Here is a 22,303-nt window from a genome sequence, read left to right on the forward strand (position 1 = left end):
TTTACGGCACTTTAGTTAGTTTTTTTTTTATGGTGGACTTTGTTTAGTAAGTTTGTTTTCTAAAAAATTTTTAAGTTTTTAACATTGAAACTTATACTTTAACATTAAATACGAGTATGTAAATAGTAATTATGACATTTTATTTGCACTTGGAATAAACTTAATATTACTATTGTACAAGCATATAGATGATTTTTCATATCGCACATGTACATCAAAAAGTGCATATAAAAGAAAATTTATGTATGAATTCTAAATCAATAAAGGTAAAATTAGATGGTTGTTTTTGGCGGCATCTTGGCAATATTTCGATGAAAATTTAGTATTTCACCAAACTTATACCCAAATTTTTAAACTTTTTCTTGATAACCACTCTAGCTTTTATTTGATAAAAACATTTGAAAAATGAGGCAACGAATCCTAAATAATAAAAGGGATCGAAAATATAAGATCGTAGGATTGAGGACGATAGAACTTGAGGAAGAGCTATCAAATTGAGATGATTCATGTGGGTTTAAGCAAGTTATAATTGGATTAACCTATATATAAGTACTTAAGTTATAATTGGATTAACCTAGATATAACTACTTAGTTAATAATTCAAAATGGATGAGTCATAAATGAACATAGTTTTAGATGGGTTTGGGTTATTCATGCTCATTCACGGCCCATTATTAAATTTTATTTACTTTTTTCCCACATTTTGTTTAGTAATAAAACACTATATCATTCTAAATTTGTAATAAAAAATGACAACATATCAAGTTAATAAGTAAATTTTGCCCAAATAAAGTGAAAAAAGATAAAATATTACACAGAGGAACGTAAATTGGTGATCATGGTAAGTTTCAAATTTTGTCACTCTACAAGAATCTAAAATTAATTTAGGTATTAACACAAACAATCAATTAACACTCAAGAAATTTAGTAGACTTTTATGAAAGGAAGGGAGGAAGTATGATAAATTTTAAAACAAAATAAAAGAATGGAAATTAAAGAAGAAGAAAAGCGCAAAATATGTCCCTGCAAAAATTAGAATGTAATTATTAGATTGGTAGTAATTTAGATTCACCCACTAATGGTTGCGTTTGAATCTGCATTTAATTTAATTAGGTCAAAATAAGCGATCCAAATTAATGAGTTTAATTGGGTTAACCGTTTGAATCTAATTTAATTATATATGTAAACCCATTTGTTAATGCTCGAGCTAAATAAAACAGGAAAATCTCTATATATTAATAATCTTCGAACCATAAAAATTTTATTAATTTGAAGAGTTATTAATTAATTGATAAAATAATAATTTATTAATTTATAAAGCGTATTAACAATTCAAAGAAACTTTCATTTGATCAACTAAAGTTTTATTTTATTTTATAAAAATATGAATTATTCTATAAATCAAAGGAGATTAAAAGTCCATAGAATATAAACCAATTCATATCTACATGATTTGCAAGTGTAATTTAATTCCTACTAATGTACGTAATTGATATCATATTCCTATTATTAAGGGGTCAAAAGGATTTAGGAATACTAAATAATTCCACTTCTATTTTATTAAATGCATAAAATGAATCAGATTAATAATACTATATATATATATATATATATATATATATATATATATATATATATATATATGGCAAGGAAGTCTTCTTATAATAAATAAACACAAAGTCTTCTTACATATTTCATTGTTAAATTATGGCTTCTCATTTATAAGGTATTCATAAATAACTGATGAATTGCATAAAGCATTATATGAATATAATATATGTAATTTTAATGAATTATTAATTTATGAATGGTATGTATGTAAGGTTTTCAAAAAAAATTATTATCTCGTTATTTAATCGAAATTATTAATTTAGCTTGTTAGCCGAAGTTGAGACCCAAAAAATTATTATTTAGTAAAGGATATTAATTTAAGAAATATTAATTTATATACGTTTTATTATAGGCTTCTTGATACAACTATCAATGGATGGAAAGACTATTAGGATAGGAAGCCATTTCTGAGTACAACAACTTCAGAGAGATGGGTGTAACTAAAGGACTCTCTCTAAAAAGATTTAGGGCTTTACTGAAGTAACAATCTACAAGGGTTTGGAGGTTTATGAAATTTGCAGTTTTAGTCTTTCAAGTTTGAATAATATCAGCTTCAAAATGCAAAAGTGCCTAAGTCCTATTTTACTAAACTCAAATAAAAAATATGTAAAGTTAGCAACAATATTTGGGAGAGACTGAAGTGTGTTTAGGTTTTATAAGGTTTTTCAAAAGCATCCCCAAGGTTTTATAGAGGCTGTGTTTGGTTCCATAGAATTGAAAATGAAATGGAATCACAATTCCCTGGAATTGAAATTCTATGAATAGTAATTCCAAAATTTTGGAATTCTTTTGTTTGGTAAATGTATAGAATTATTATAGAAATTCATTTGGAATTCCAAATCTTTTGTTTGAATGAAACAAGAACTCGTTCGGAATTAGAATTGTATAAATTTGGAATTCAAATTTTTTTAACACTTATATTTGGAATTGGTGGTTCCTTTCAAAATTACTTATATTTTTTGGAAGAAACTTGAAAGATAAAACTTGATTAAATTTGCACAAATTAATTATATGATGGAAAGTCTTTCTACCAGAGTATACAAAATTAAATTATAGTGTCTTCTCTTCTACAAAATTGAACTTTTACTTGAATATGTACCCACAATAATATAAATTAATATATATATATATATATATATATATATATAGAAAGAAGAATTAATATGCTCATAACTTAAAAGAAATTCATTCCTAAACAATTCTAATAAGAATGTTTCCTATATAGCATCACTTTCATATGCTTCTTATAAATTTCAAATAGAAGATGAAGGAAAATGACAAAAAAAAAAGACTAAATGCTTGCCCAATCAATAAATTATTTATTCCTAATGATCAAGATCTAACACAAAACCACATAATCTAGAGCAAATATTTAAGAATTACATTTCAAGTGCAAAATAGCATACATATGTTTATCAATACAAGAAAAATATATTCACAAAATTATCCAAACTCCTCTGCTACAATCATTTCTTTTAAATGGTCCTTCAAAACATACTCGAGTCATTTTTGCTTCAAGGTGGTTGTTAGTCTTGTTATCTTCAAGACATCAAGGGAAACCATTCCATCAGTCTAGTTGAGAAAATTCATTGGCACTGGAATTTTAACATTCAATCATATTGTGATATGTAATAAATCATAACAGCTCAAAGGATAAAACAAAATCATGCCAAAGAACCTAAAGAGAGATGACAAGTAATCATTTTCTTCCTATTTAAAACCATACCAAATCATGCCAAAGAAACTAAACTACGATCTAAGTCATTACTAAAAATTCCTTTTTTCAGAAGATTTCACAATGGAAGGCTTTTGTATAGCAAAGCACTCATCATGAGATAACCAATTCAATTCCAATACATGAATTTAGTTCCTAATATTTTTATGGAGACCAATTCATCCCATTTGATTTCAACTATAGAGTTGCAACAAGACGCTGATATAGGAATACAATTCCTTAACATTTCAAATTTTACTTTAATTGAGATGATCTTATCATGGATAGATATCCTACAAATATAAAACAAGTGAAAGAGCAATTACAACAAAACAATGAGAAAACATGTGGTCTTCTGGATGGATATAAAGCAATGACTTGCAGATTCATAAATGTGCACAAAGGATTGTTCACGATTGAGTTATAGATTCACCTCAGGATTCCAAACATCAATCTACATGTTTTTGCTATAAACTTTAGGCAATATCTAACTTTAAGCTAAAACAAAAATGAAAAGTAGAGAATAGAGAAACTTGTCATCTACAGAATAGAGAATAGAGAAACTTGTCATCTATAGAAACATTGATTTCTAAACTCCAATGCAACGACTTGAATAAGAGAAACTTGTCATCTACAGAAACATTGACATCAAATCTCTAATGCAATGACCTGGATACAACCACTTTGTTAAAGATATGTTCAAGATAGACATTAACCAAATTAGAAGACAAATAAGGAAAATCAGTCAAACACAATGACAGAAGTGGAAAGTGAATCTCAAGCTCCTAAACCAAGTATTTGTGTTGATATGAAGAGGAAGAGAGCAAGTAATTTTACTTAAACGACTAAGAATTAATTGTCAGGCTTTTGCTTAAATTGACCCTTTATTGAAGATTTACATTAATCAGCCATGAGTCTGACTTGAATTGTTGTACATCATTGGACACTATTACCATACATCCAAGACATAACCTTGAAACTAGAAAAGCACAACTGAAAGCTTACATATATTAATAGGCAAGTATCAACAAATGTAGAGATCATTTTTCTTGCCTAACAATAGGGCACATAGTCGAGTAGGATCTATAATTTTTCTAAGTAACTCAACCTGGCAGATCAGTCAAATTCAAAGCACAATAAACATTTTAACTTGATAATTGAAGAACAACCTGAGTATTCTTTAGTAAGAAAACTGAAGCTCTTAAGACTTACTACCAAGTATAAGAATGAATATTACTGATATAATCCATGTCCAAATTCATATTACTAAATTTTCTTTACTTTACTCAATCCATATCTTCACTCAAGCAAACTAATTCAATTCAGAAAAGTTCTTATCAGGTGAAATAGTATAAATCTTCAATGAGCGCCAAAAGATATGATGTCTCTAAACTTATTTTTCATTAATATGCCATGCATGTGCTCTTTTACACATTTAATTTTCATATCTTTGTTATTCAGCCACATTAATCAAATTATAGAATCTTTCTTTTCCAATCACCAAGTAGATATGAAGTGACTATAACAATGCTCAAATCAAATACAACTTTAAGAACATAACCCAAAAAGAAAAAAAAAAAAAAAGAAAGAGAGCAAATAGTGCAAAAAGGATAACTTTTTAATTTTCATTTCAATCCCTAATAGAATAGAGAATAATGTAAAAACCCGCCATAGCCATTCATTTCCCTAATCATTCAACATTGTACTATTAGCATGAACTTAACATTTTAGTTTTTAGTTGATCATCACGTCAAACAAAATGTAGCCAACTATTCACACCTATGTAACTCCTGAGGGCAAACCCCATTCACAAATGATTACCCAAAAAAAAAACTAATCTATGTAAAAAACAAAGCTCATACGTGCATATATGAAAATCAAATACCGTCAAGGAGAAAGAAAGAACCCATTTAAATCAATTCAAGAATGCGTACAAGAGCAAAAAACTAAAACCTATGGAAAGGGCTCAAATTGTTCTTTTTTCTTTCTTTTTTTTTTTTGGGGAGGGGGAACAAATTTTTCAATAGATTAAATCCCATTGTATCTACATAAATTCTAGCAATCACCAATTTAGAGACAATTTCATCAGTAGCAATCAAAAATGCATTTTTAAGTACAACATACAAGTAAATGATAGTACTGACCTTTAAAAGCAATTGAAGCAGTATCCCAAAGAGTTATCAAATGGTAAATCGCAGAGAGAGAAATGTTAGAAAATTGGCTTAATTTCTTTTAGAATTAATGTTTTTCATAATAGTACTTGGATCCCTTAAGATTTTTAAAATCTCACTTACTTCCTTTTAATTGACATTTCTTGTAACATTTAGCCCCTTTGGAGGAAATACAAGAAAGATAATGCTTTTTTTCCAATACTACCCTTATATTATCTTACTTGTGAAGTTTACAACAACAATAAGAAGTAAAATAAGATTAAATTTTCACGAGATGTAAATTTATTAACTTGAACTATTTATTTTTGTTGTATTGGAACAAAAACAAAATTTACACCTTGAAAGATTCACACGTATGAAAAGATTATTTTAGTTTTTAGTACAACTTAAACTATAACATATAGTAAAATATATGTCCTAAAAAAATTCTTGACTTTCTTATAATTATCAATGAAATTCTTCAAATGTGTCAGTTATTCACCAAAATCCTTCTAAGTGATAAACTTTTTTTTTTTTTTTAGTGTAAGTGGGATGACTCGAACCCGAGACCTCTTGCTTACACTCCCTCCCCTCGTACCACCCAACCCATGTTCCTTGTTGTCCCATCACGATCTTGATATAGAAAAATAAGGACCATTATTAGAGATCAATTTATTTTTTTAATCTACATATTTTGGTTTAAAATTTTATTTTAATTAAACAGTTATTAAGAGCAAGGCTAATATTGTCAATTTGTGACTTTTGATAGGAATATTTAGTCTTGTCGAGTTGATAGGGGAGGTAAGTGAGATTTTAAAATTTTCAAGGGAGTTAAGTGATATTATGAGAAGCCTCAAGGGAGGTTTCTAAAATTATCCCTATATATATATATATATATATATATATATATATAGACATATATACATATATATCTGTCCAATATGTCAATTAAAAATCCAATTTAATTAATAAAACAAGCAACAGGCATAATATGCAACCAACTGGGCCAGATCTTGATGAAATTATAAATTCATTCTTTTTTCTAGATTTTTCAATTATTTTAACATATAAAATTCAATTTCAATTATTTTAATATATAAAATCCAATTAAAAACTTTGAAATAGAAGGCTATAACTAATCCTGTCACCAATCAAATTTGAAATTTAAAACTTTCCCATTATCTCTCCATGTTAGATGAATTAATTGAGTGTTTCATAAATCATTTATAGTTTACTATTCAAACTTTAAGCCCTTTTTACTCCTTAATTAAACAAAATACATTTGTCAAGCCTAATTCTGAGGGATAATTAATTAGTCGCATTTTAAAATCATTCGCCCTATTATACCTTTATCACTTTAGCCCTTGTTACTCCTTCATTATTGATTTTTCAAGTCAAATTCTTAGGAATAGTGTGATCGGTCCTATTTTTAAGTTATTCACCCAATTATATTTTCATCACTTTCCTTCTGAATGCAATAATCATTTGTTAAGTCTTTCAATGATATATTCGATTACTCCTATTTTTTAATGATTCATCCTATAATCACTAAATCAATTTTCTTGTCGATTTAAACTTATCTTATTATCATTTTTTTTTATATTTAGTGAGCTTAGGGCACTTTCATAGGTTTGCTTTTTCTAAGTTTTATATTATTATGTTGGACTTTATTCTGTAAGTTTGTTTTTCAAAAGTTTTAAATTTTTAATGTTGAAACTTATACTTTAGCATTAAATTTGGAGTATGTAAATAATAATTATGATATTTTATTTGCACTTAGAATAAACTTAATATTAATATAATAATTATGATGTTTTATTTGTACTTAGAATAAACTTAATATTAATATAATAATTATGATGTTTTATTTGTACTTAGAATAAACTTAATATTAATATTGTGCAGGCATCTAGATGATTTTTCATATTGCACATGTACATCAAAAGTGCATATAAAAGAAAATTTATGTATGAATTCTAAATCAATAAAGGTATATTTAGATGATTGTTTTGGCAGTATTTTAGCAAAATTTTGGTAAAAAATGTAGTATTTCACCAAACATACACCCAAAAGTTTAAATCTTTTCTTGAATACCATTCTAGCTTTTTAGTTGACAAAAAATACTTGAAAAATGATGCAACGAATCCTATATAGTGAAAAGAGTGAAAAGATAATTCTAACTTTTTAAATGACTAAAAACACTTTAAAATGTGAGGTAACACATCCTAATTAATGAAAGGGATGAAAAAAATATGATTGTAGGGTTGAGGATGGTAGAGCTTAGGGAAAAGCTACCAAATCGGATGATTCATGTGGGTCTAAGCAAGTTATAATTGGGTTAACCTATATAAAACTACTTAGTTAATAATTCAAAATGGAAAAATCATAAATGAATAAAATTTTAGATGGTTTTGAGTTATTCATACCCATTCACAACCTATTATTAAATTTTATTTACTTTTTCTCCCACATTTTGTTTTGTAACAAAATAGTATATCATTGTAAATTTGTAATAAAAAATAACAACATATCAAATTAATAAATAAATTTTTAACCAAATAAAGAGTAAAAACATAAAAAAAAAATTACATAGAGGAACCTAAAATGGTGAACGTAGTGAGTTTCAAATTTTATCACCTTACAAAAATCTAAAAGATATTAATGCAAACAATCAAATAACACTCAAGAAACTAATTAGACTTTTATGAAAGGAAAGGAGGAAGTAGACTTTTATGAAAGGAATGGAGGAAGTAGGATAATTTTAAAAAAAAAATAAAAGAATGGAAATAGAAGAAGAGGAAAAAATGCTAAAGATGCTTTTGCAAAAATTAAATATAATCACTGGATTGGTAGTCATTTAGATTTACCTACTAATGATTGAGTTTGAATCTACGTTTAATTTAATTAGGTCAAAATAAATGATCCAAATCTGTCAATTTGATACCCATTAATTAATGAGTTTAGTTGAGTTACCCATTTGAGTCCAATTAAATTACATATGTAAACTCATTTGTTGATGGTTGAGCTAATTAAATATTGTAAAACCTTTATAAAGTAAAAATCTTGGGACCACACAAATTCTATTTATTTGAAGAGATATTAATTAATCGATAAATGAATGACTTATTAATTTATTGAGTGTATTTTCAATTCAAAGATACATTCATTTAATCAACTAAAGTTTTATTTTATTTTATAAAAATATGCATTATTTATTAATAAAAGGAGACTAAAAATCTATATAAAAAAAAACAATTCATACCTTCTTGATTCGCAAGTATAATTTAATTCTATTAATGTACGTAACTAATATCATTTTTCTATTATCAAGAGGTCAAAAAGTTTTAGGAATACTAAATAATTCCACTTCCATTTTATTAAATGAATACAATGAATCAGATTAACAAAATTGTGTGTGTGTGTGTGTGTGTGACAAGGAAGTCTTCTTAGAATAAACAAATACAAAGTCTTCCTGCATATTTCATTGTTAAACTATGGCTTCCCATTTAAAAGGTGTTCATAAACAACTAATGAAATGCATAAAGCATTATGTGAATATAGTATATGTAATTTTAATGAGTTATTAATTTATGATATGAATGAAACTAAAGGGTTAGGTAAGGTTTTCAAAAAAAATTTATTATCTCATTACTTTATCAAAATTATTAATTTAGCTTGTTAGCCCAAGTTGGGACCCCAAAAACTTGTTATTTAGTGGATGTTATCAATTTAACAAGAATTAATTTATAGAGGTTTTACTATAAGTTTTTTTATACAGCTATCAATGGATGGAAAGAACACAAGGATAGGAAGGCATTTCTAAGTGCGGCAACTTCAGAGGATATGTCTAGCTAAAGGACTCTTTGTGGAAAATTTTAGAGCTTTGATGAAGTTTATGAAATTTGCAGTTTTAGTCCTTCAAGTTTGAATAGTATTTGTTTCAAAATGCGAGAGTGCCAAAGTCCGGTTTTACCAAAATCAAATAAAAATATGTAATTTTAGCAACATGTATGATATTGAAATTTTGTTAACTAATTCAATATATGTAAGGATCGAAAACAACCAACAGACAAACAATACAAAGATCATAAACGTAACAGTAAGTAAATAAAAAGGAAGGAATTGCAAACCAATTAACCACACAACTCCTCTTGAGCTTGTAGATTAATTCAACCAAACTTCTTTAAATTGATGAATTACAATCACTCTTGTGTACAAAGGAAGGTTCACCTCCTCCTTACCTCGAACTCCACTCGGTCAAGCCAGGACATTTTACTATCCCTCAGGACAACCCTCACAGAGCTACACTCATGAAATATTCACTCACAAATGAAAAGCTTACAATGAATCTCACACCACTAAGACTACAAATCTTCTTTGAAGAATATTTTCTCATTAAAATCTCTCTAGATCTTTTGTATCTTCAATGTGCCAAAGTTGTTTGAAGTGTCTGACCAACCACTATTTATATAGGACCAAGAAAGTGCCTCATTAATGCTTCCAACGGATAGAAAGTAGCTGAACAGTCAACTAGCCGTTGGTAGTGTCGGACGTCCGATAGCCCTGTTTTATGCGTCCGACAGCAGGCAGTGAGTTTGAGAAATTTTCTTCAATTCTTTCGGACGTCCGATATGTTGGTTTTCTGCGTCTGAAGGTATGATGTAAAACTGAAAAATTTTCTTCAATTCTTTCGGACGTCCGGTAGGTTGGTTTTCTGCGTCCGAAGTGACGCAACGATTATCGGACGTCCGATCTTGACTTCTTGAGCGTCCGACAGCTTCAGCATACTTTGTCCCCTTTCAATTGCACTTGTTCATGGAATCAAATAACTTCAAAACTGAAAATATATCTTGAAGAGATATTAGTATCATCCATTTGTTTTGTAAACATCTAAAGATAGGGATCAAGATCAACATTCTCCCCTTTTTTGATGATGACAAAACAATGGATGGAAAGAAACAAAAATAAATATAAGCTCCCCCTCAATCATCGCATCCAAGACTTATAATTTCAGAAAAACTCCCCCTTACACATAGTATCCATCTCTCCCCCTTTTTGTCATCATAAGATGAGAGTAAAAAATCAACTATCATAATCCAGCAACAATAACAGAGTATAAAAACAGCAAAATGACAGCAATCACCAACATATCACAGAGAATTTGATATCAAAAGAAGTATCAACATATGACAGAGAGTTTTGATAAAGTACTCAAATCCTTTTTCTCAAAAACTTCATACATAATTTCAAAACTCTCAATCTCAGCATGATAGTAATCAAAGTCAAGTCCATACTTTGACATCAATTGATAGATATCAAGAAAGTATAGGCAAACATAGTTCATCAAGAACCGAACTACGGGTATCTAATATTACAAGAAGGGTAGAAATACCTATATAGTTGCAATTAAACCGTTTCAAAATCAAGTAAACACTTATCAAATGCTCACGTTCATAGGGGAAAGGAAACAGGTCTTTAGTGCTAATTTCTCAACATACACTATAATCTAGCCGTCGTCTATAGAAACCCTAACCAGACTATTACTAGATTAGTCCATGATAGCACTTCTCGATCCAATCCTTTCGATCAGTTCAATTCCTAGATCAAATATTAGAATCTTCTGCGCCTTGACCTTTTCCATCAAAACTTACCTCAAGTGCAATCAAGATACCAGCCCTTATTCTAGTGCTCTTCATTTTTTGGTACTCGGGTACAAGAATCCAAAATAAAATAATTCACAACTTGAGCTGGCCGGTCCCAAGAGTAAATCACCTATATTAGAGATTTCTACCTGACATACATATCTATTTTCCTCAATTATCATGATAAAGGTTTTATACCTATAACAGTCATGATTCACAACTTACAGTCAAGAAGAGCATCTAGTCTTTTACACTTATCCACATAATCGGACCATAACATCACTTGGCCCCAAATTTACCTCGCGCAGAGACCGCGTGAAACGACTCTGATATCTCCTATGACAGCCCTACCTCTCCCTAGGGCGTACCCAAGAGTTCGGCGGACTGCCGGCCCAACTCTCGCCAGAACTCACTCACGAATCTCAGAAAATAATAACAATTCGCAAACTCCAATAGTATTAACAGCAAAATGAGCATCAAAAGTTAATGGTTAAACATTACATACTATCCAATGTTACAAATTATCCCTACTTATATACATACAATCGAAAGAATAAATTCTAAGTCATTGAATCAAATCACCAAATACAAGTAGGATGGTAAGTTACTTAAAATAAGACATCAACTCTCGAACTGTCTATTTTCCCCGCTTCCCCGTTGCCAATGCCAGCTAAGGAAAATAAACAAAAAGGAATGAGTTAGAAACCCAGTGAGATTCCAAATAAACAGGCAAGTAAATTAGCAGGTATGATACCATTAAGTGAAACCCAAATAGAGCAGGACATAATGTATAATAAAACAGGTAACCAGATAGATCATACAATGGTATACAGTAAAGAACACGTTCATGGCAAAAGATATAGACTGCTCTGAGGAGCAGGTTCCACGGCAACTTGTCTAGGGTCCGTTGACTCTCCGTCAACTATGAAATTATAATATCCGTAGATCACCACTAAACGACAATTTCCATCCACCGATCATCCCCCTACCGGGTTCGAACGTCAAAGAAGTACCCAAAATTCATCGATCTCCTCGACCAAGTACTTGCCGGTTCGATTCGATCAACTAGCCCTACATTGGGTTTATAGCCTCAGATATTCAGATATTCAAAATATGACTTAGAGCCCTAAGTATTCAGGAATGGAGTCGTTGGCTGTCATCCAATGCTCACGCAGGTAATAATTGAAGACATTAGTTGTCACTTAACATTCCGTATTCAGAAATATCACAAGTTCAAGTCGGGAATAAATAGGTTAGGAACTTCGTCCTTTACCCAAGGTTGCCCAACTTACCCAACCGCTCTGATGCTGGTCTCAAGCAAGAGGTCCAACAAGGGCTCAGTTCAGCCGTTACCGATCTACATTCACGCATACACATGAGTAACCCAAGTTTTCACATACCCGACGTTTCGGATAAGGATCCAAGGGTCTATTTCAACCGCTGTAAGAGAAATGCAGCTGACCTACAATCAACCACTGCAAGAAGAATGTAGCCTGTCTACAATCATGCATATATACATGGAAGTCCGCATGCAGGATCGATTATTTCAAATTTATGGAGGTTGAATGTGAATAAGGACACACTCGCCTAGCCATGATCAAGTCACAAGTAATGCCCAGCATGTCACATTTTCAAGCATTTCAAGCATTTCAAATCAAGATACAGGTCATTTGCAAATCAAGTTACTTGTAAATGCATAAATGAGATATCAAGAGTTTAGTCAAGTTGGGTCAAGTACGATAAAGTATACACTCCCCCATGAAATGTCAAATCAAGTGTCTAGCAAATTTCTAGAAACAATGAACATGGAACATGCAGTTCGAACACTCACCAATAATCAAGTAAGCAAGACAAGGGAAGGCTTTTACAAGTTCTCCTCAGGATTTCTTTCGAATTCCTCTCGAATACCTAAGACATGCACAATCAATGATTACCTATAATCGTTCAACTAAGGTCAAACAATTTCCCCTCGACCCTTCCCTCAAGCATGTTCAATCTCTTGTCAAAGTAAGAGAGAGACTCTCTTCACTTAACCACTAAGGTAACGCTCAAGGGAAGATTCAAAAGTGCTCCATTTGTAAGTCAAAACGTGGCAAGAGTTTTCGATTCAAAAGTTAGCCAAACTGCTAAAGAATTTAACAAAACACACATGGGAGCGAAAAATCACTTTCACCTGCTTAACTCCTAATCTTTTGCTCAAGTTTGGATATATATAAATGAGCATTCAAGTTTACTAAAATTTATGAAGTCAAAACTTCACCAAACCACCATTTATTTCTTAGCAAAAACACCAACAAATCCTTCAAGTTTTGAACATCAAGCAAGTGAAATTTCCCATAAAACTCTTGGCATGACGCTCCACTTTTCACCCCTTTTAATTCAAACTTGTTGTTCCTTTTAAAAGCACATTCTTGGGTAATTAATTAGCAAGTTATATTGAGCAAAATTTCACTTTAAAGTTAGAGGAAATGAGACAAATTTTAATCCAAGATTCGGTCAAAACCTTCCAAGTTTTGTTTGTCATTTCATAAGAAAAATCCTAGTTTGTGTATTGCTCTTTGAAAAGTCATAACTTGAATTTCGTAAGTTCAAAAATCATAAATCTTATACCATTAGAAATAGAGTAAAAAATCTACAACTCTCTAGAAGACACCTTCATAAAATGCAGCCCATAACTTAGTCAAATCTCAGTCTCAATTCACTATTCAACTGAGTGCAAAAACAGGATAGTCTTAGATTTTCTGCCTACTTGGAAATTTTTCTGAAATTTATAGAAATAAAAACCAAACCACAAATTTTACACAGTTAAAAGAGCTATGAGTCTGGTTTCAAATGCAACAAACGGGACTCAATTCAAATTTTTCTATACCAAGATATAATAGATTATCCAAGACTGCTCAGAGTCTCCTGCTGGAAAAATTTTCAGCAGCACTTCCTCTTATTTTCTTAATTTTTCTATCCAAATTCAACACTAATATTCATAGCAATCCAACCTCAATCACAATCACAAGTTATAGATTATAAAATACACTTGTTTAAGGCCACAAAACCACCCAAAATAGCCAATTATCTAGCTCACGAACTACCATAATAAAGCTGGAAAATGGAAACCCTAAGCTGAAATTTACCTCTACAAGCTAAAATTTTCTATAATCAAACCAAATAACTTATAAAAGTTAGAAAATTCACATGGCAAAGCTACTGGACCATAGCCAAACTTAACCATCATATCAAGGCTGAAATTTTCTCATTCAAAACTGAAATTTGCCAATCACCACTTAAACCATGAAATTTTTCATATAAACTACCAAAATCAAGTTCTAAATATATTCATATGCAAGTTATAAAAGAGAAGATGGTTTCTTGATGTAGTTACCTTGAAACCCTAAGAAGAAATGGAAACCAAGAGTTTCTTTCTCCAAAAGCTCTTCACCAAAGCCCTTAACCCTTCCTAAAGGTTAACTTTTATGAAGTAGATTGCAAATTTATGGTGAAAACTCAAGGATTTAAGCAAGAATTTGAGGTTGAAGATGAAGTCTCTCTCTCTCTTTTCCTCTCATGAAATTCGGCCAAGGGAAGGAAAGAATGAAGGTTGTTTTGGTCAAATTTTATTTTTATTAAAGGTTAAGAATGGTTTTAGTCAAAGTCCAAACTCCATGGCTTTTGTGACAAGTGGCACTCCAAGGTTAATCTTCATCTCTTTGTCTTTCAAAGGCTAAAATATCTAGTCAATCTCTAATTATCTCTTAGCACATTAAAAAATAATATCCCTTTGCACAAAACTCCTCTACTCTTCAAAAATTTATCGCACCCACCTCACTAGTGGGTCCTATTTTCATAATGCATTACGAACTTAACATGTACTAACTTATATAAGGAAAATGATTTAAAAACTTGACTCACTTATAAAAATATCTAGGAAATTAAGGCAATAAATTCAAGTAAAGAAAATGTATTCGAAGAAATAAAATAAAATATAAAATAATTTTCGAGTCCTCACATGTCTAGGAGCTGTATTAATGCAGGGTGCTCACCTTATTACATTTTAAAGCAAAGCACAAGGAATCTTGAATTATCTGTATATGAGAAAGAACTCCTTTCATTGGTCATGGCTGTTACTAAATGGAAACATTATTTGGTAGGGCACCATTTTATCATCAGGGCAGTGTAGACACCAAAATTTTTTCATTTTTATTTTTCTTCTTTTTATTCCTATTTTTGTTTTTTTTTAGTTTAAATTTTATTTATTTTGTTTCATTTCTATTTCTTGAGAAAAAATCATTTCAATTCATTTTTTTAAAAAAAATTAGGCAGAAAAGAAAAGAAAAAAAGTAGAAAAATTTTGATTAAAATCAATTTTTTGTAAAAAAAAAAAATTTCCACATGCGCGTGCAAACCTTATCATCCTCATACCAAAAGCCAAGCAAGAAACCAGTACAAGGGAAGCAAAATTGCGACTGCAAAATTTGGCCCCATTTCCACTCATTTTTCTTGCTTCTTTTTTCCCTAAACTTTGGCCACCTCACCCCTAGGGTTGCAAATGAACCGAACCGCTCGCAAGCAGCTCGAATCAAGCTCGACTTGAGCTCGTTCAATATCGAGTTCGAGTTGGCTCGGGTCGCGCATATATATATATATATTTTTATTTTAATAGTAAAATTACATATATATTCTTAATATTTTATTATTTATTAAGAAAAATATTAATTTATTTATTTTTTAAAAAATAAAATAATTATTTTTTATTTTTTCGAACTCGGCTCGAACATTAAATTGTCAACTCGTCGAGTTTGAGCTCGAGTTCGAGTTCAATAAAACTAAGTTAAGGATCGGCTCGATTATGCCAAAACTCGACTCGACTCGACTCATTTGCAGCCCTACTCACCCCTTTGATCATTATAAAGAATTTTCTGGAACAACAGTCATCCAAGGGCTTCAAAAGAGCCCAAGAACCATAGCTTTCATCTCCACCTTTGAGGTGAGGGTTTGGAAGCTCTTTGTACCATATACTAGAGATTTTTTTGGCTGTGCCTTGCCCAATATAGTGTCAAAAATCGCAACGGATCTTCTGCCCCACATTCTGTGCCACTCTCTATTCCATTTTTTATTATATTGTTATTTCTCTTACATAAACATCATGTTTTAGTTTTTTTTGTTTCCTTAAGATTCAATAACTATTAATTGAATAAAAAATAAATACAGTAGCTTAAAAAAAGCAATAGATAATAGAAAATTAAAAAATGCAGTAGAAAATTCATAAATAAATCTCATTTTTTATGCATTTTGATTTTTTGAATTTGTTAAATTTTGTGTATAACTCAATTAATAGTTGTTGAATCTTAAGGAAACAAAAAAGAACTAAAACATGATGTTTATGTAGGAGAAATAGCAATCTAATAAAAAGTGGGATAGAGAGTAGCACAGGATGTGGGACAGAAGATCCGTTGCGGTCAAAAATATTGAAAAATTTGCTGGCATTCTCATTTCTTTAAACAATGACATGTAAATTCTTGCCAAGTTATATGTAGTGTCCATGCAAATGCATAACTCGTAGAACTGAAGCATTGAAGTAATTGCCAATTGAGGTGCTTAAGGGGCGAGACCACAGTGGTAAAGTTCAGTAAAAATTCTATCAGGAAGACATATTAATTTTTGTTCTCATATTTTAGACATCAATGAATCATTTCTCATATTGGGTGACAATGAAGGCCCTTAAGAAGGGATGTAAATCTTATGCCATTCTGGACCAAAATGAAGTGCTTACATACCTCCACATAAACCATGAAGAGTCTAGAGAAAGGAGCACATATGCAATATGAAAAATAAACATAAATGAAGAACACAATAAACCCAAGTTAATTAACTCACAGCACACAATCTTTCTCTCACACAGAAAGATAAACACTCACGTACAATTCCACAGTTTTACAATAGTTTGTACAGCTCGAACAAGAATTATGACAAAAAAAATTCAAATCTTGGGCTAATTCAAGCATGTTGGACTCTGAATTATCAAATATTGATAATAAAGATACCTAAACAACACCAAAACAAAATTAACTGAATCGTAGAACAATAGTTCATAACTTCACAAACACTTTGAAATTCCTTCCATCCCCAAATGTTTGATGCCAACATGTGACGTTCATTGCAGCACCAAATGGCGCCACACAGACAATAGCTTTCGTACAACACTTTGAAATTCATTTACAAAGCCCTAACAATGTTAGGATTGATATTAAAAAGGTCATCTCTAGTCATTCCTAGTTTCCTATGAACTCCAACAGGAATGATCACAAGGTCCATGCTAGTGAGGGCATCCTCCAATTGCTCTTTCTTTACAAAACCATGCAGCTAGAAACGTAAACCATAGATAATTAGTCTATGCCAAATTGAATAATTTAGAACATAAGAATTTATATAGCACAAAAAGGGACATCTCAATTTTCACTCATTGAATTTCATTTTATCAAATTCCTGATCCCTGGATTTACCAACAAAGTTAAGGTAAAGTGAACTAAGATGAGATAATGCTACCATGCTGCAGTCTTTTCCCTGACCTTAAGGCCAAATATGTGAAGAAGAGATGTTAGAGAATCATAAAGTGGATATTTGCTGAACATAGGAGATGGACAATATTTACCCATGTTTTCTCTTTCTTCATTAACTTTCACATTTCTAACATTGTACAATGACGACAATCTATTAACTCTTCTGCTATGTTGATTTTAATTGCAAGTCTGCAAAGTGACTCGAGGTTTCTACTGACACAAAATTCATTACTCTACAAAGTACTGTGGGTGGAACAACTCATTCAAGAGCTTCCATTTCATCTCTCTCTTTCCATTAACGGTTAACATTGATTTCTTTGACAAGTAGGCAGATGAGATACACATTAACAAATCAGCAATTTGGTTATCAATTAAGATTGAAAATGTACTACTGCTTTGGTGTCCATGTGATTAATATCTAGGATGAGAGCATAGGTATACCAATCTATTTATTTGTCCGCTATTGTCACGTAAAAAAGCTAACAACAACAAAAAGAGGGCAAATTAAACTTACCAAAGAAGACTCCATAAAAGGAAAAGTGAAGAGCAAGGCGGGTTGCTGTTGCTACTATTTTCAAATCAAATGGAAAGCCCAAATTGATTGTGTATAACATCTAGATTCCTAAAACATTCCCATTGTGAAGCCCATTTTTCATTTTTTATTTTTGTATTCATTGACTGGCCACAACAATCAATTATATCAAGCTCTTTATTTGTAGCATAGCATGACCAGGACCATGAATAAGAATAAAAAAAGTAAACCAGCAGTAATATCTATAAGTTTATATACAAAAATGCAAAATGCAAAATATTGGTCATATGCTTATAGAGTGGAGTTGATGTGGACTAAGTCAAGCAAGGAAGCGTCTTTCTATTTCGTCAAAATTTTGTGACTTTTGGATCTTTTTTTTTAATAAACAAAATACTGTTAATAAAATCTTAATGGTTGGAGCATACTTTATGAGATAAGAATCTTTCATTCGAATGTTGAATAAAACTGAACTCAAGTGCAATTCATGGCAATTCTTGCAAGCTTACTAATAGGTTGTGTCCCCTGATGGAAGCAGCAACTTTGTTGCAGCAAGTAGGTGATCTTCCTTAATCATACTCGTTTGCTTCTAATACATATCAATCTATTGATTAGCCAACCTCACCATAATCGTATAAGGCATACATTCAGTTAATAAGTGAGACCAAATGAACCTACAACTGAAAAAATTATGAGTAATAGATGAAATATAACAAAACTTAGGCACAAACATTATAGCATGTAGTTAGAGAAGAGGAGAAAGTGACTTGAAATTGAAGTAATTCCTTAGTACAAATCTGTGAACTCCAAAAAAAAGGCTTTTCTGCACCAACATTTTCAACTTGTAATTCAATAAGTTCAATAGAGTAGATGTATGGAGAAGCATACGTAAATTTTTAACTTATATGAAAAGTAAATCCCTCATTTGGAATGTATAGAAGTACTGCACATATTATTGATTGCTAGAGAAGCTTATATGACATATTAGTATTAGAATGCACTACTCTATCAAAAGATATTGGAGCAGTCGACTCTAATACTGCATTTTCAGCTTGACAAAGTCATGTACCTAGGTTTTACAGGTTTATGGTTCTGGTAATAGGAGTCGTTAGCAGGTGAGGGAGGTTGTAGTAATTCTAAGTGTTAGAATGCATTGCTCTATCAAAACATATTGGAGCAATGGATTCTAAAACTACAATTTAGCCACGATAGACCTGCTAAATTCTTCTCTAGCAATATCAAAAGGTTTTAGTAAGGATTGGGGAGTGTTCAATTCCCTTTTCCTTCCTGTTTTGGTTTCTTTGTTGGGCTGGCAGCAGTTTTGTCGATTGTGGTGGTATTTGGTGAAGCTGAGGTAGTAGTGTCTTCAAGCAGTTTGTGGATGGTTGTTGCAGCAGTTTTGGATTTAGTGATGAATCGTTTTTTAGTAGTAGTGGATTCAGCTATTTCTTGAAGGAGCAACTTGGCTGTTAGTGTGAACGTTTGTTCTTCTGAGACCTATTTTTGCTTGGTGTTTGATGTTGTTCTAGTTTTTAAAGCTTGGAGAATTGTTGGTGAATCTAATAGAGCCAATGATATGTTGGGGACTTCAGCTATTGGGTAGACTTTGATGATTGCATTTCTTCTTTAGAGTTGTCCTTGAAAAGTTGTCTCATATGTTTTGATGAAACAGATCAACCTGTACTTTTTCATGATGGCAGAAAGTTCTTGGTTCATTGTTATTCCCTGAAATGATAAGCATCAATGTGAGTGTTTATATATTAGTATTTCTGTATATAAATGTTGAACGATAACTTGAAAGTTAGGTGTGCTGATGTACATGTGTCTCTGCATCCTTAAGCTCCACAGTAGTCAATTGTATCTGTCTTTCAGCTTTTTTCCAGATATTAAGCATTGAATGCTTGCAGTCGGATCGGTCAGTGTTATTCCAATGCGACACCTTACGTGCAATGTCTGAGTTTTAGTTTATTGTACAATGTATAGTATAAAAGAGTTATTTTTAAACAGGTTAGATGAGAAACAACACCTTAGTTCCACTTCAGATTCTTGTCTGCATGATGAACATTTTTTGATCCAATCTGTATTTGCTTCAATAGTTTTCAAACAATTTGAGCATGCAGTGTACCAAAAGCGAGTTTGGCCAAATGATAATTGCACTGTACCACCTATCCATGCTATTTTTTGCTGCAAATGAATTGAAACTCTAGTGTATTACTATTTCATTTTCTGCAAAGTTGAAGTGTAAAATGATATTTCTGATTGGTTAGGAAAAAACTGTGGTGTTCTTACTGTTCCGAATGAGATTAATGCATCATGAATGGTCTTGATGTCCTCTTGGTTTGGCGGTGGAAGCAGTAATTCTGGATCTTTATATGCTTTTGCTTCCAATAAAATCTTAACTTCATCTTTATGAATGCTATACTATTCATGAAGTGGCAATTCATCATGGACTGGTAGATTGATGAGAATGCATGATAGTCCTATTGTTGTCAATGACAAACCTGTTTAAGCAGAGAATTAATATTTTTATGTGTGAGAAATATGAGTGATATGCAATGAATGTATACTGAATTTTTAGAGTAAGGGAGAAAGTTGAGACTTTCACTCTCATAGCAAAGATCATAGGAGCAGTTGCAATGGTGTTTGCAAGGATATTGCCTTCATGCTCTTGGAACTCATTCCATAAAGTGAGAAGCATCAATTTTTTCCTTTGAATGATAAGGACTCAATAAAAAGGATGATGTTAAATAATAATGTATGTGTTAAGTAATAGAGGGAAGTGAGATTTCTTACTCTTCATTTACAATCAAAAAATCTCTTGTGACTGAATCTGGAGTTGTTTCTTTTTTAGGGAAGGCATATATGACAAATGCCTAGACACCTATAGTTTGAAGTAGTTAGTCAGATTTGAAAGTATCTAAGACTGTAAAATTGGATAAAATTCTGCAAAGATATGTTTTTTATATAACACTTACTTATCAGAGTAATATCAGATTCTGCATGTTTATGTGCATCAGAAAAGTTATCAAAGGTGAAAGGACATGGAAGCATTGGAGGAATTGGTTCGAGGTAGCGCTCAATCAAAGTTGAGTAATGAAGGACCCAAGAGTACGGATATTTGCTAACTTTGTATGTAGGAACATCATTGATAATAGTTGCACAGAGATGTAGTATCGCTGGTATGGAACTAACAGATTTCTGAACAGTCGGATGCAATTTTCATAAGTTGCTGCAGAGACTTTGGTTCCCTGTTTGCGGTGTTTTTAGTTGAGTTAGTATGCTATAAGGTAACATTATTGTGTATCTTCTATATGGATATCTGCATGAATGAGTTTGCAATCAGGTAGGAGCAATCAAGTAGGAGTTGTGATTTTTTTAGAGTAAATCATAGACAGTTAACATTTTTTTGACCCTCTATGTATTGTGGAATCTTAGGTTTATGGATTGTAAATTGAGGGGAATAGGAAGAAACTATTGTTTATGTTTTATTGGTGATTATGATTGATGATCATGTATGAGATAAAAGTGAATGAAATTTGTAATTATCAGGAGCAGCAAGAAGATGATTCAAAGTGGTTAAAGTTACTTAAATGTGTTCAATATTCTTGTGAATTAAAAAAGGCGGCAAGAGGAAGCAATTTGTATGAATTTTCTGCTACATAGTGAGAGTATTATAGGAAAGTCTAGTTTATAAGCATGGCATTGCATATTGAACTTTGAATGCTAAGTTTTATGTTTTCTCGAATCTCTGGTTCCAAGAGAAAAGGGAAAGCTGTTGTTTATATTTTGTTTTTGTTTTACTACTATTGAGACTGAATTTTCAGAAGGTGTTAAACATTGATTTGGATCAGTTTGAAAACATACAAATTTTTAAAAGTTAGAAATATAAATTTATTAAGTCTTGTTAATATAGGTGGTTCTTAGTGGTTAGTACTGATTGTATATTTATGTATATATCCAGAATTTGTTGTGTAAATTAATAGTCCAAATAAAAATGAACTTGCAAGCAAACTGAAATTTGGATCTGTCATATCTAGGCTACTTTTGCCAAGTAATCCTATGCAGGCTGATCTTAGAATATATAGAATACATAAAATTTTAAAGTG

The sequence above is a fragment of the Coffea arabica genome, chromosome 9c (assembly GCF_036785885.1).
Source record: "Coffea arabica cultivar ET-39 chromosome 9c, Coffea Arabica ET-39 HiFi, whole genome shotgun sequence".
NCBI classification, from domain to species: domain Eukaryota; kingdom Viridiplantae; phylum Streptophyta; class Magnoliopsida; order Gentianales; family Rubiaceae; genus Coffea; species Coffea arabica.